General features: G+C 42.2%; 1 protein-coding gene across 1 annotated transcript in view; it reads right to left on the bottom strand.

Moving 5' to 3' along the window:
• Window positions 1-767: 767 nt before the first annotated feature.
• LOC124138234 (probable methyltransferase-like protein 25) overlaps window positions 768-14,344 on the bottom strand; it is a 34,466-nt gene continuing 20,889 nt past the window's right edge. The window contains exon 8 of the mRNA XM_048384614.1: window positions 768-4,272. The gene's annotated coding sequence lies outside the window, so the exon portion shown is untranslated. The remainder of the gene's footprint in view (window positions 4,273-14,344) is intronic.

Consider the following 14,344-nt stretch of genomic DNA (forward strand, 5'->3'; position numbering starts at 1 on the left):
TATTCAGGATCACATGATCAAGACCTTAGGTCGATGGTCTTCAGACTGCTTCACCAGGTATATCCATACCCCTGAAGATGACATCCGACGAGCTCACTCATCCATGGCTCGATCTTGACACTACGACAGGGACACTTCCCTAGACTCTCAGCTACACCTGGCTTTTGTGTGTCGCAGTGACAATCATTATTTTATTTTACTTCAGTATTATCGTTGTATCAATGGTCCTAAACCACCATTTCATGTATATATTTATTCTACTTTTCACCTTATATTCATTGGGGGCTCTCGGTTGTTACCTCGCTTTGGGCATTTTATTTCATAATCTCTCCCAATTCATTTTCACATTCCAATCATAATTCATATCCCTCTTCGCAGGCCGGCTACTGCCCCTGCACACACACAGCTCATTCATAAGCAACAACCGAGCCAGCTCCCAATTTGTGCCAAGTTTTATAATAAATTGTGTATTTTACTTCTTGTTTTGTTGTTTCTGCACAAACCAAGGAGGTACAACACACCAGTCTCTGACAGACCGCAAGACTATCGACAAGACAAGGCCGACATCAGGGGACGTCCCAAGATTAGGTTTGACGGCAAAGAAATTTGCAACAATTTTAACGACCAAGTTTGCATCAGAAAAACATGTTTCTTTGAACATGTTTGCTTAACCTGTAAGGAGCCAAACCATGGAAAAAAACAACTGTAGCGACAAGAGAAAGAAGGTTTGACCTCCAACAACTCCGCCGTACCCTTGGAAACAGTGCCTGTATCATCTCCACTCACCCCAAATAACCATGCCAGGTTACAACCTGAACTGGCTCATCATCCGGATATTGAGTTTACCAACTATTTGATTAATGGTCTAAGATATGGCTTCAAATCTGTCATTCATCCACTACCCACAACCTCCATAGAGTGCAACAACAGTTACAGTGCTAGGAAAGACCAGGCTGCAGTGTCAGAAGTTGCAATGGGTTACGTTGCAGGTCCATTTTCGACAGTGCCATATCCTGTATACAGGGTGAGTCCTCTTGGGTTGGCCATAGGTAAATACAGCCAGAAGAAGAGACTTGTCCTTGACCTGTCGATGCCCGATGACACTCCGGAAATACTCAGCATCAATGAGCTCAGCGACAAAGATCAGTGTTCTCTTTCATATGTGACAATCGACCACGCTATCGCTATCATTTCTTACAAAGGTCATGGCTCCAAACTGTGTAAACTAGACATTTCAGATGCCTTCAAACAGGTCCCTTAAGGTTTTTTGTTAAACATCCGTCTCAGAAATATTCCAGTTTATGTTTAAAAGACTCAACTTATTTCTGGGACAGGGTGGTTCTGCTTCTGAAAGATATGATGATTGCCCCATGTCACAGGACAGCCATGGCATGTTTGTGGTGTACACCTAAAGACAGGAGATTATAGACTTAAACCCCCTTGGTGAACACATGTCTTGTCAGAGTAAAGAGACAGTTTTGTCAGCTTGATGGCAAATACTCACACGAAATGTAAAAAGGTACTGAACTACGTTCAGACTTTGGCTTCCATTAAACCAGAAGTTTCGCAGGCTCTATCATCTCTCCCAGAAGAGATACATGCCGAGCTTCAATCTTCAACCCATGCCCAAATAAGTTCGACATGAAGCAGTCATATTTTGGGAAACTGATGTCTTTCGAAGTTGAGCAAACTGAGAGGTCTATATTCAAAGTGACAAGGGATGATGAAAAGCCAGGATCTTCCATGGAAGACAGAGAATTTATACAAATCATGGATAATGAGATGTTCAAGGGCACCGAGGGAAACTGGGTGGCACCTCTTCCATTTCGGTCTCCAAGACCAAGCCTGCCAAACAATAAGCCACATGTGGTAAAGAGAGCTAAGACCTTAGATCGCAGTCTTCGCAGTGACCCAATTAAGAGACAGCACATCATCTCTCCTAGGCGAGATACATACAGGGGAGGGTGTGAGGATTATGAGGGCTGCAGCAAACAAGATGTGCCCTCTCTGCAGTCAAGCTGGACGTTCAGAAGTATGTCACTTTCTCAGTGTGTTCCCACTACCAGAACATGACAGGAAATATATGACAAAGGCTCAACAGATATCCCACATTTTGGAGATACACGATGACGACAATGAGGAGGCAGAGGATGCTTTCACCATTGACCCCTCCACATTCTCTAAGTCGACAAACGTCTCAGCACTAAGGATTCAGGTCCGACAATCACCGTATCTAGATGCTTTCCACCATCATGTTGTTCGCCTCACCCTCGACTGTAGCTACTGGCAATATGATTCGCCTGTCAGCCGCAAAACATCAAGAGGCTAGCTTATGATATACCTTGGGAAAAAAGAATGCTACTTTGACTAGCACTACTAACAGCACCACCGATTCTCATGGACAACCAAAAATATGATACCTGGGACAGGAAGTCCGCAACAACTTCAATGACAGTGGCTGCATGCGCATTTGATGCAACTTTTTGCATGTGTGTTCCATATACTTCGGCAAAAAATGAATAAATCGGTTTGCAAGAAATTTAACCCTACTTTTAATAAGAGACATGGCGTCGACAACAAGTGACAACTGGCTTAAATTATGACACCACTAAATATTACTATCATACAAGAGGAACTATGGCGTCACCCCGACCAGACCTTTCTTACATACTTGTGTGATGGTCTTACTTATGGTTTTCATCCCCTTATTGCATCATGTTTATTGGGGTTTTTTAACGCCACACTCAGAAATATTCCACCTAATGTTTAAAAGAGTGAACTTTTTTCTGGGACAGGGTGGTTCTGCTTCTGAAAGATATGATCCTTGCTCCATGTCACAGGACAGCCATGGCATGTTTGTGGTGTACACCTAAAGACATGAGATTATAGACTCAAACCCCCTAGGTGAACACATGTCTTGTCAGAGTAAAGAGACAGTTTTGTCAGCTTGATGGCGAATACTCACACAAGATGTAAAAGGATCTCCTCTTTCAGGAAACTCTACAGAAACGATGGAAGCTGATAACAACAAAACACCAATTACAACAAGACTCCACAAGTTGTTGAATCTTTGTGAAGAATGCAGGACATGTTTTTGAAAGCTAATTACTGTTAACAATCTTTGGTAACAGACATAGGTGACATTTATAGGACTGTTCAAAACTCCGATCCTTAAGAAATATAGAACTGACAATTCATCATTTTTGTAATGTTTAAACCAGATTAATTTGTTTTAAAGGCCAGATACTGCACCTTACAAATGACAAAATGCTTCACAAGTATTTGTTAGTTTTTATTAGTTACAACTAGGAGGTATACATGTAAAAAATTGAAATTAAGCCTTTTCCAGGTGATGTTGTCATAGTCTCTCTGTCATTGCATAAAGTAATCACTACAGAAAAGGGAAGTATTCAAGATACATGAAACAATAGATGTACAAAGAAGAAACAGGACCTACAACTCCCCAGTACCACAGATAAAGCCTTCAGATTCAGCCTCAACACGAACTCTGTCCCTACTTTAGATTTCCCACTTTGCGCTACATTCTGTCTTAGATGTCGCCTGGCTTTGCTTCCTTGCTTTGAGGGTTCTCACTTTCTTAAGTCTTTCAATAGAAGCTGCTGTTATTTCATTAGCTTCTTTTGCAAGCTTGTATATTACCTGAGTAATATGACAAGTACCCTCATTGAACGACGCTATTGCAGATGCAACCGCCTTGCACCCACAAAGACGATCTTGGGACAATGGGACCAGATCACGGAATGCAAGCATTCATTAGCATTCTATGTCTTGCCTTTCACCATCCTCTTAAAGAGGTTTTCATCAGACATCCTTTGAAACTCAAGTATCATTTGATCTGCAATATCTGCATCAAGATAATGTTGGATGTTGTCCGCGCGAGAAGGATACTCAAGATTTTTTGGCAGTGCTCAATTGTAAAAACACCAACTTGAGTGGGACATCTAGTGTGATGGGGAGAATCATCAGTGGACATACAATTAAACAAACTTGCCCAGATTGCATTCCTTGTACCATCGATGTTGCCAACATTGTTAGTGATGGCACAGCGGTATTAACACTGAAACTTTAGAGCTTTGTCTTTTATGGGCTTTCCTCTGCCCCTATCACCTATTCTAAATTCTTTTGACAAATTCAGAAAGGCAGAGCCCATTCTTTTATGAGCATGGTTAATGCAGTCTTCCTTGTCAATACCAATGCCTGGTCCATAGGGTTGCAGGTCGTTGACTGCCTTGTGGGTTTTGCTGTTACCATCTGAAAGTATACATGTACAACGTACATTATGAAGAGCGCACAACTGATTGCAGACGTCGTGGGTGATCGTCAGAGCAAAATCAGTCGCAACAAGGTCGATGGTCATGTTCAAAACTTTTGACCTGCCATTCATAATTGAGAGGTCGCAGACAGGTCTTACGTGGTCGTACCACCAGTCGCGGGTCAAGAAGTTGCACGATTGGTTGTGCTTCTGCTCCTGCCACCTGACGATCGGGCGTGCGACCAGTCACGACCTGTCCCAACTGTTTGCACGACCAAACGATTGGTGGAACCACCAGTCTTTAGTTTGCAGAGCAGTATTTTTGGAGTTGCTTCTGGGTTCAGGTAATTCTAGACTACAACACCCCAAGACAGCATTTCGCTATGGCAGGTGTACTAGTGCTGCCTAGACTTATGGAGCGACAACAACAGCTGGATGATCGCCACGACTGATCGTACGATAGGTCGCTGATCGCCACCACTAGTTGCACAATCACCTACGCTTGAACTTGCGATTGATCTTCTCCAATCGTTGGTGATCGCACGACCACGTGTACCACCAAATGTTAAATTTATTATTTAAGTTTGTGCACAAACAACGACTACCTTAGCTGCAGCATTCTTGTGCTTTTATGTGTCTTACAACGTCATATTTTTATTATGATTATTAATTTGTTTCTTAACCCATTCCTGGCATTCTTCATATTTTTCAACCCGATTAGCCACAAGTTTTTGTAACTCCGTCGTACGTTTGTCGTAACTGCTTCATACCTCCTACCGGTTCTCCACGAAAGTTTGCATTATTGGCCGAATCATCACAAATTTCGAAAGTTTCCAATTCGGGGTGATTCGGTATATTCGTGGTCATAGTGAAATAGGGGCTTAAGCTAGGAAGGTCTTTGTCACCACCTAATTTCATCATTGCATTTACTGCAAACATGAATGTGTACTGTGAAAATAAACATGAACTACGTGCACAATTGGATGACCATGAACAAACTGTTGTAGGACTAGCAAAACTCTTTCCTGGCAAGACTTATCACTATGATTACCACAAGCTGTTTGCCGCACGTGTAGCAGCATATGCAGAGAAAGGAACTCCTATTAGGTGGGGCATGGTGGACAAAAGGATCTACACAATGTGTTCTACAGGACAGAGGGCAAGGTCATGTCTATTGTGCCAGAGCATAACCCACGAGGGATGCCCCAATCTTATGGACGCCAGGATCAGACGTCCAAGCGGGCAGTGTGACAGGACCTCATCAAGCTATCGTCAAGGCAAAGTTGACGCCAGAGGTCGACCTAAAGTGCGCTTCAACGGCAGAGAAGGGTGTAATAATTTTAATGACCACGGCTGCCAGCGACAAACATGTTACTTTGAACATGTGTGTGTAATCTGTAAAGACACAAGCCACGGAAAACAGAACCTCAGAACCTCAGAAAATAAGACCTGACCGACTCCAGATGGGCTGGCGCCCCTACTATCATCTAGACCTGTCAACTTAACACCAATTAACGTGACTCAATTACAATATGAACTTTCATCCCATCCAGAACAAATTTCCTCCAACAACCTAATCGATGGACTTACACTGGGCTTTGACCATCTAATCGCTCCTCTGCCATCTACAACTATCGAGTGTTCCAACAACCTAAGTGCATAACGAGAGCCTTCAATCATCACTAAACTGGTCCAGTCAGAAGTGGCAAAGGGATACATTATTGGACCTTTCACCAAGTCACCTTACACCATCTATCGAGTCAGTCCTCTGGGTTTAGCTGAAGGCAAGTAAAGCCGCAAGAAAAGACTCATTTTGGATCTATCAGCCCCACATGACAAGTCAGATATTCCAAGTTTGAATGAACTGATTGACAAAGACTTGTGCTCCCTGTCCTACTGACCATTAACAATTGACCATTGTTTTTTATCTCATAAAAGTTCTAGATATAAAAAAAAGTGTTGTATCCTAATGTACATGTGTCATATGTGCTAATAAAAATATAAATCTTGATTTTTACATATTGGAGCAAAAATTCCATTTAAGGTGCTGTGTCTGGCTTTAACATAAGATGATAATACATAATAACAAATGTTTTGTGAAAGAACTGAAGATTCAAATTTCAGGGAAGACCATGTCCACCCAATTTGACACAAATGAATCCAGGATACACATGGCATCCTATTGACTGCAAAATGCTGGCAAGTACATAGTCCTGAAACTAATCTTTTGAAGAACTAACATCTGGTGGAGATCCAGGGTATGTTTCATTATAAAATGTCAATATAGTTATTTAGTAGTTTATGCAACAATAACATTCCTACTGCATCTATACTTTCGTATTTGCCATATTATCTTTCTTACTTTCAACCACATGTGTCACATAGAGTTACGTCCCTTCTTTTTCCCCATTCCGTCGGGTACTAAACTTACTTGTTTGTTTATACATTGCAGCTAGAGTTTCTTTTTTTTATTTACCTTCATGCCACATGCATCATGTACATTACAATTCACTATGACCTAATATTTCTTGTATTCCTGTCTCTATTAATAAATACTTACACTGGAACATTGTCCCATAATGCACAACATTTCCGCCCAGCCTCGTCTTCACATTCCATTGTTGTTTCACATCGCCATCTTGTCTATACGTACGCTGCTAACACTTGAAAAAGCGAAGTCTGCTTAGCCTGCATGACCTCGTTTTAAGGTCACCATGGAAGGGTTGTCAGGTCTGAGAGGCAAAACCCGCTCAACACGAAACCGCAGACAGAGGAATGCGCCTACACATCAAGACCGACCAGTCGACGTTTGGGATACCGACCGACCAGAAAACTGGACAGCTGCCCAGTTGAAGAATAAATTGAAAGAACTTAGAGTATGTGTTCCTGACAACATGACAAAAAAGTTACTGTTACAAATGTATGTGCTCAACCAGCCAAATCCAAGTGATAGCCAAACACGAACCCCTCCACAACAACAAACCCCTCAACGTGTAAGCAGACGACAACCAACAGCTACCATTTCCAGAGCAGAATCTGATAACCAACAGGGGCAAGGAGGCGTGACTCCACAACGCATATCAGGAGATACTCAGCATGCTGACCTGAGTCTCAACAATTCGGACTATGTGGTACACTCCACGCCAACGCCTGGGACTTCTTCCAACATTACCCCGCCTAACAGCCTACATGATGGCCCTAATTACACGATCAGTGAGGTAGTCAACGAGATGAGACAACTCAGACAGATGGTACAGAGCCTACAACCTTCTCCACCAGGTAATAATATACCCGCATCGGCTAGCAATCCACCTGATTTCTACAGAAACTCGAATGCTCCGATACAGGGCCAGCCTGTAGCATCAGACACTTTACCCCACATCGACAGTGTCAGCCCAGCCCTACGACGTCAAATTGTGGAAGGTAAAGCCACTAACCTAGCCTTGCTCCTGCGACCATCAGCCGAAACAGGAGAATATCGAACAACACAAATTGCAAGTGCAACAGGCGAGGACGACAGTGTGTCTATTAGAGACGACCTACGACACAGGAGTCTATCCTTAGGTGAATTTATTAAGGCTTTGGAATTTATAAAACAATCTTCTGTGAAGCCTATCCTCAACACAGAGAAGAAATGGACAGGTATGAGAGATTACTAGTTGACATGGCATCACACTATGGAGGAACTCTCTTCTACGAGTATCATAGAATGTTCGCAGCTAGATCAGCAGCCTATGTGTGCAAAGGTACTATCATCGAGTGGAGTATCTTGGACACCCGAATTTACACCACTGTTACTTCAGGGCGTCGCACAAGGGCATGTGGTATATGCCATAGTTTGTCTCATTCTACTGACACTTGCTTCATGGCCGTTTCTCGTCCAGCAGAACGTGGACAAAGGTACACTCCTTACCAATCAGATCGTCCTAGATACCATAGAGATCCGAACACCGATTCCCATGGCAGAAATAGAGTGGTTTTCAACTGTGTCGAGGTCTGCAACAATTACAACGACCAAGACCCGTGCCATTTCGCCCACCAGTGTATCATCTGTCGCCAGAGAGGACATGGCAAACAAGAGTGTCCCAGAGACAAGGAGAGCCAGAAAAAACGTGACACATGACTATCACCATCCACACCCATTGACACCTGTAGATTGGCAACAGACCTAACAGGCCATCAGGACAAACAGTTTGTTCACTCTCTAATCACCGAGTGACAGAGGGGTTCAATCCTCTAATCGACCCTGTACCTCGCACCTCATTCGAATGTGTTAACAATTTTAGTGCCAGAAAACAACCGGACATCGTCACAGAGCTAATCGCAAAAGAGGTGGATAAGGGGTATGTTACCGGGCCATGGTCAAAACCACCCTTTTCCTTGTTTAGAGTCAGCCCCCTTGGTGTAGCTGAGGGGAAATATAGCAAGAAGCAAAGACTTATTTTTGATTTGTCAGCTCCACATAATGCAGAACAGCCTAGCATCAACCAATTAATAGACAAAGATTCATGTTCTTTAACATATGTGACTATTGACCACGCCATAAATATCATCAAGAAATGTGGACAAGGGGCATGGTTATGCAAAGTGGACATTTCCGATGCCTTCAAACAAATCCCAATCAATCAAGACTTTTGGAAGTTTTTCGGCTTCAAATGGCAGGAAAAATACTACTTTTACACAAGATTAGCATTCGGTTGTAGGTCCAGTCCTTGCCTATTTGATATGTTATCTACAACTTTAGCTTGGATAGCTGAACACAAATATGGCATCAAACACATACTGTGGCTGTTGGATGATTTCTTAACCACAGACCCTGTGGACTTTGAGGCAGAGCGTACCATGGCACTATTGTCACTTCTGTTCAACAGTCTGAAGGTACCACTGGCTACGCACAAAACGGTCGTCCCTGTCCAAGAACTGGAGTATCTCGGCATCATTTTGGATACGGTGAGAATGGAGGCTCGATTACCCGTCAACAAAATACACCACATATGTGAATTTATCACAGGATTCTTGCAAAAATCTGCTTGCAAAAAACGAGAACTGCTTTCGTTATTGGGACACCTAAATTTTGCATGCAAAGTGATAGTGCCAGGACGCTCTTTCGTGGCTTTCTTGATTCAACAATCAAAGAAAGCATCTGAGCTACATCACTATGTGACCATTGGCAAAGAGTGCATCAAAGACCTACAAATGTGGTTAAGATTCCTATCTGGTTGGAATGGAGTTTCCTTCTTCCTTGACAGTCACACAACAAGTCAAGTCAAATTGCAATTATTCACGGATTCTTCTTCCGTAGGATTCGGCGGAATTTATGGATCCCGATGGTTTGCAGACACCTGGCCGGTTGACTTGCCACTGAAGAAAAACACAGGACTTGCTATGTCATTCCTAGAATTATACCCTATCGTCGTAGCTGCAGTACTGTGGGGTCATGAATGGCAATCCAAGCGTATTCTTTTTTTGTGCGACAACAGTGCGACAGTTGACATTATCAGGAAAGGCAGGTCTAAATGTACTAACATCATGCAACTCATGCGTAGACTTACCCTATATCGCTGTGTATAAGGCGACCCCACGTATAAGACGACCTCCCTGTACATGCCTTAAAAATCAACCCAAAATCCTATACTCCGTGTATAAGGCGACCGGGAATGAAACACATCACAAGTCTGACTGATATAGAAGATTTAACGTGCGCTTTCAGACTGTAGCGTATTTCGCACACGGACATCACAAGTAAGTTTGTTAGTTAGTTACTTTTGAGATTTAACGTGCGCTTTCCGACTGATGCGTATTTCGCACACATCACAAGTGCGCACACAAACCTTATATATGCAATAAAAATATGTTTATCTTGCGTTGGTTTTTTTCTACAATGATAGGTCGTGTGTGTAACTCCAGCACACGTCGCCATTTTGTGTTTACACGGTACGACACCAAATTGGTGCCCGTAAAATAAAATTCATTTATGAAGTAATAACATATAAGAGACAATGGTGAGTAATTTAATCGCCAATTAACTATGTTGTAACTAACTAGGCTTATGTTTGCTTCACATTCAGCGTGTTTATTCCACAATCACTTGTACACACCGTCTCCAACACTTGTTAATACAACTGTAAAAACAGCAGGAATTGATTTCAGCTTCACCGGTTATCACATGTTAGGTCACATGTGCAATATGCAAATGCTTACCGGTACTTCCGGCTCTCTGCTCACGGATGTTGATTGTTTTACCGTGTCAGGTGGTTTGACAATCTGCATCGAGGCGAGGGTCATTTCAACTTTATTTGCAGAAATTATTAAACTTTATTCAAGGAAAAGAGATACAAATCATGTTTATGTATGGAAATAGTTATTGGAACAGTTATTTAGGACGAAATGCGAAGTTTTATTGTCAAATGCTTGGCTGGCTATCGGACGCCGGTTGACATCGCCAGTGGAAAAAAATGTGAGATCTTCGACTCCGTGTATAAGACCCCCCTCCTTAGCCCCCTCATTTTAGGTACGAAAAACTCGCCTTATACACAGCGATATACGGTACCTGGTGTGCCGCTAATCATAACTTCATTATACTAGCCACACATGTACCTGGTGCCTCAAACAATATAGCTGACTCTCTCTCTCGATTGCAGATGGCCAGATTCAGGCGGCTGGCACCACTAGCAGACATCACCCCCCACCAGTGCCCACGAACTCAGCAAGTACTTTGGAATTAGATACCACACTACAGACACTCTGGGACGCAGCAGTAAGTCGTCGAACAAGAGATACCTATGCCGTAGGATATCAATGCTTTGTGAGATTCCTCATCATGTGCCAGCTACTGAGATATTCCAGAAATAATCTTCCGGATCTGAGTGAGAATGTACTTATCCAATTCGTAGCCTACTGTTTCAAAACACTCCAGTTCAAATATGCAACTGTCAAAACTTATTTGGCAGGGATCAAGTACGAGTATATGGTTCATGGTGTGCATTGTGTGTTTGACGAAGCTAGCTTCGGAGCTATCAGTAGACTTCAGACTGTCCTCAAGGGATACAAAAAATTGAATTCAGCTCCTACACTACGTCTCCCTATCACTTATGAAATCCTTTGTGATATGGTCGACACACTACAAGGAGGAGTATTCGGCCCATTTAATGACCTCATCATGGAAACCATGTGTACAATTGCCCTCTTTGGCTTCATGCGCTGTAGTGAGTTTACTTGTACCTCTGACTTCGACCCGGCAGTAAACATGTGCATCAGTGATGTCAGCTTTGATCATTCAGTGAAATGTGCCAAAGTATTCCTGAAAGCATCGAAAGCTGACCCATTTCGGAAAGGTGTCTTCATTACCTTATGCCATACAGGCAAACGTGTGTGTCCATATACAGTCCTCTACAAATGTGTCAGTGTAAGACTAGCTAGCAATGCTATACAAACCGATCCTTTGTTCATTAATTCAGATGGTCAAACGATTAACAGAGCTAAGTTCCTGCAATCGCTCAGAAGCTTACTTCGAAGGATCCGTATAGATCTATACAATACGCATTCCTTTCGGATAGGAGCTGCATCCTCCGCAAGTCAGGCCCGTTTAGAGGGCCATCTGATTCAAACGCTCGGACGCTGGAAATCGGAATGCTACACGAGATACATTCACGTATCTCATTCTACAATACAGTCTGCACAACAAGCCATGTGCGTGTAATCGCACCAGTAGACTTTGCTTGAATGCATGCCAGCGAACAAACTGTATATCTATTATCATACCTACAAGTGATGCAAGAGCTCATCTGTATATTTCTATGCATATTCTATGCATACCTACTATAATACCTACTATGATGCAAGAGCTCATCTGTATACTTCCATGCATATTTTGGGGGGTATTCATTACATTCAATTTCCATCAATTTCATTCATTCTCCTGGGCCTCAAAACATTCTCCCCTGGAGAAACTGTTTTGGCCCCCCAAAAATTCACAAGTACCAGGCGCGCTACAGGGTAACCCTAGGACACAGTCCGGCGCGTTACCACTTGGCCCCAGGGTGCCATCTCACTTTTCCTGCATACAGCCCCCCATGTATGCCAAACTTGTATATATGTACATCTTAATAAATCATAATTTAGTTTACATCTTGTTGTGTTATTGTTGCATAAATTGAAACTTGTATAAAAACCTGTCAACGAAGGACAGTAAAATTACTAGATTCATCACAGAAAAAGATATAAAACTAGTACGGAATTATAAAAGAGAATAGCACTATACATAACGATACCAGATAAAAACAGGCTATAGATCGCCAGCAGCTGAAGGTAGACCACCATGCTAGGGTCCATGGGGACTTACAGTCCTTTTGCTACCTGCATGGACCCCAGCCGGATTTACATCATCCCTTCAGCTGTTGGCGATTATGACAAATTTAGCCAAAGGTAAACGAACATATATACTACTATTAAAAATGTGGCCAAAATAAATATACTTTGAAAGACGTAGTCTTACAATCTTTTAAAGAACTAACATCTGGTGGAGATGCGGGCTATGCTTAATTATGAACTATAAGCTATAAACTGGTAAGTTACACAGTACACCAAACCTTTTTGTCTGATTGCAACTGTAAATAGAGCAAAAATTCCATTTAAGGTGCTGTGTCTGGCTTTAACATAAGATGATAATAAATAATTCCATATGTTTTGTGAAAGAACTGAAGATTCAAATTTCAGGGAAGACCATGTCCACCCAATTTGACACAAATGAATCCAGGATACACATAGCATCCTATTGACTGCAAAATGCTGGCAAGTCCATAGTCCTGAAACTAATCTTTTGAAGAACTAACATCTGGTGGAGATCCAGGGTATGTTTCATTATAAACTATAAGCTATAAACTTGGCAGGTTATGCACCAAACCTTTTCGTCTGATTGCAACTGTAAACAGAGCTGCTTGGCCACAATCAGTCTCTGCACTTTAACGTGCTATGACAGTTCTTATGGTTTTTTTTGTATGGGTACCTGGTATCTCGAAGTATAGTGCTGCTTTGCACAATTTTGCTTACCCGCGACTCTGCATATATTACTAATTGTTCATGTTCGCTATTGCTGATTACATTGAAAGATTGGCTTGATACACAATCTACTTGGCTAGCCACCAGTCATTGACTAAAGGGGTATGCCTCATTAGTTAGGTGTCTGTGTAAGGCATGTTGTGCTTTGCTGTATATCTAAGTATTGTGAGTAGTTACATAACAGTTGGTCTTCATCAAATACCCATAAAAAAAGAAAATAAACATGGACTGCGGTATTTTGGACACAACCATCAATCATGGTGAGACTGTCACCATAATGAAACAATTGCTGAAAACATGGGCCGGATGGTTTGTCAATGATTAGTATTGAACATATTGTAACAATGGTCAAATTATACTTTTCACATAGGTACAACCATAAAACAGATCCTGTTTGGATCTGAGTCATTGAGACATTGTCTGTAATTGTTTTGCATATTTTTACTGGACCTCAGATACATACGTAGAAATATTATTACATATTGATATTGTATTATAGTGTTATGGATAATTTATTATGTAAATTTATTATTTTTGTTTGTGCAGAAATAACATCCCCTACCATACATCCGTTCACTACCTTCCTTCCTATTCCAATAATTAGCTATTAGATGCAACTCAACTCGAAAAGGTGCACGGGAATCACGCACGCACGAATACGGCGTTAGCGTTCGGCGTCTCAACATGCGTGATTCCCGTGCGCCCTTTCAAGTTAAGTTGATTGGTTCAAATGAGTCATATGGCCCTGTGACACAGGGGTGTCGTGCCTGGTTAGCGAAAATCCAATTTTCCCTAGTATCAGTAAAGCAAAAACCCAAGTTCTGTACCGACAACGACACAAGACCCTTCCCAAACCTCCTGCCACCCGACCTGAGATTCATCTTGAAGGACAGTGGACATTGACCGAAGCAGGAGAACACTTCCTTCATCGCATCGACAACGACATTCTCATCTTCACCACAAGCAAGAACATTGAGCACCTGTGTGCAGCAGATGAAGTGTTTGGCGACGGCA

This window comes from Haliotis rufescens, unplaced genomic scaffold, assembly GCF_023055435.1.
Source record: "Haliotis rufescens isolate VD_foot unplaced genomic scaffold, xgHalRufe1.0.p SCAF_5, whole genome shotgun sequence".
Taxonomy (NCBI): Eukaryota; Metazoa; Mollusca; class Gastropoda; order Lepetellida; family Haliotidae; genus Haliotis; species Haliotis rufescens.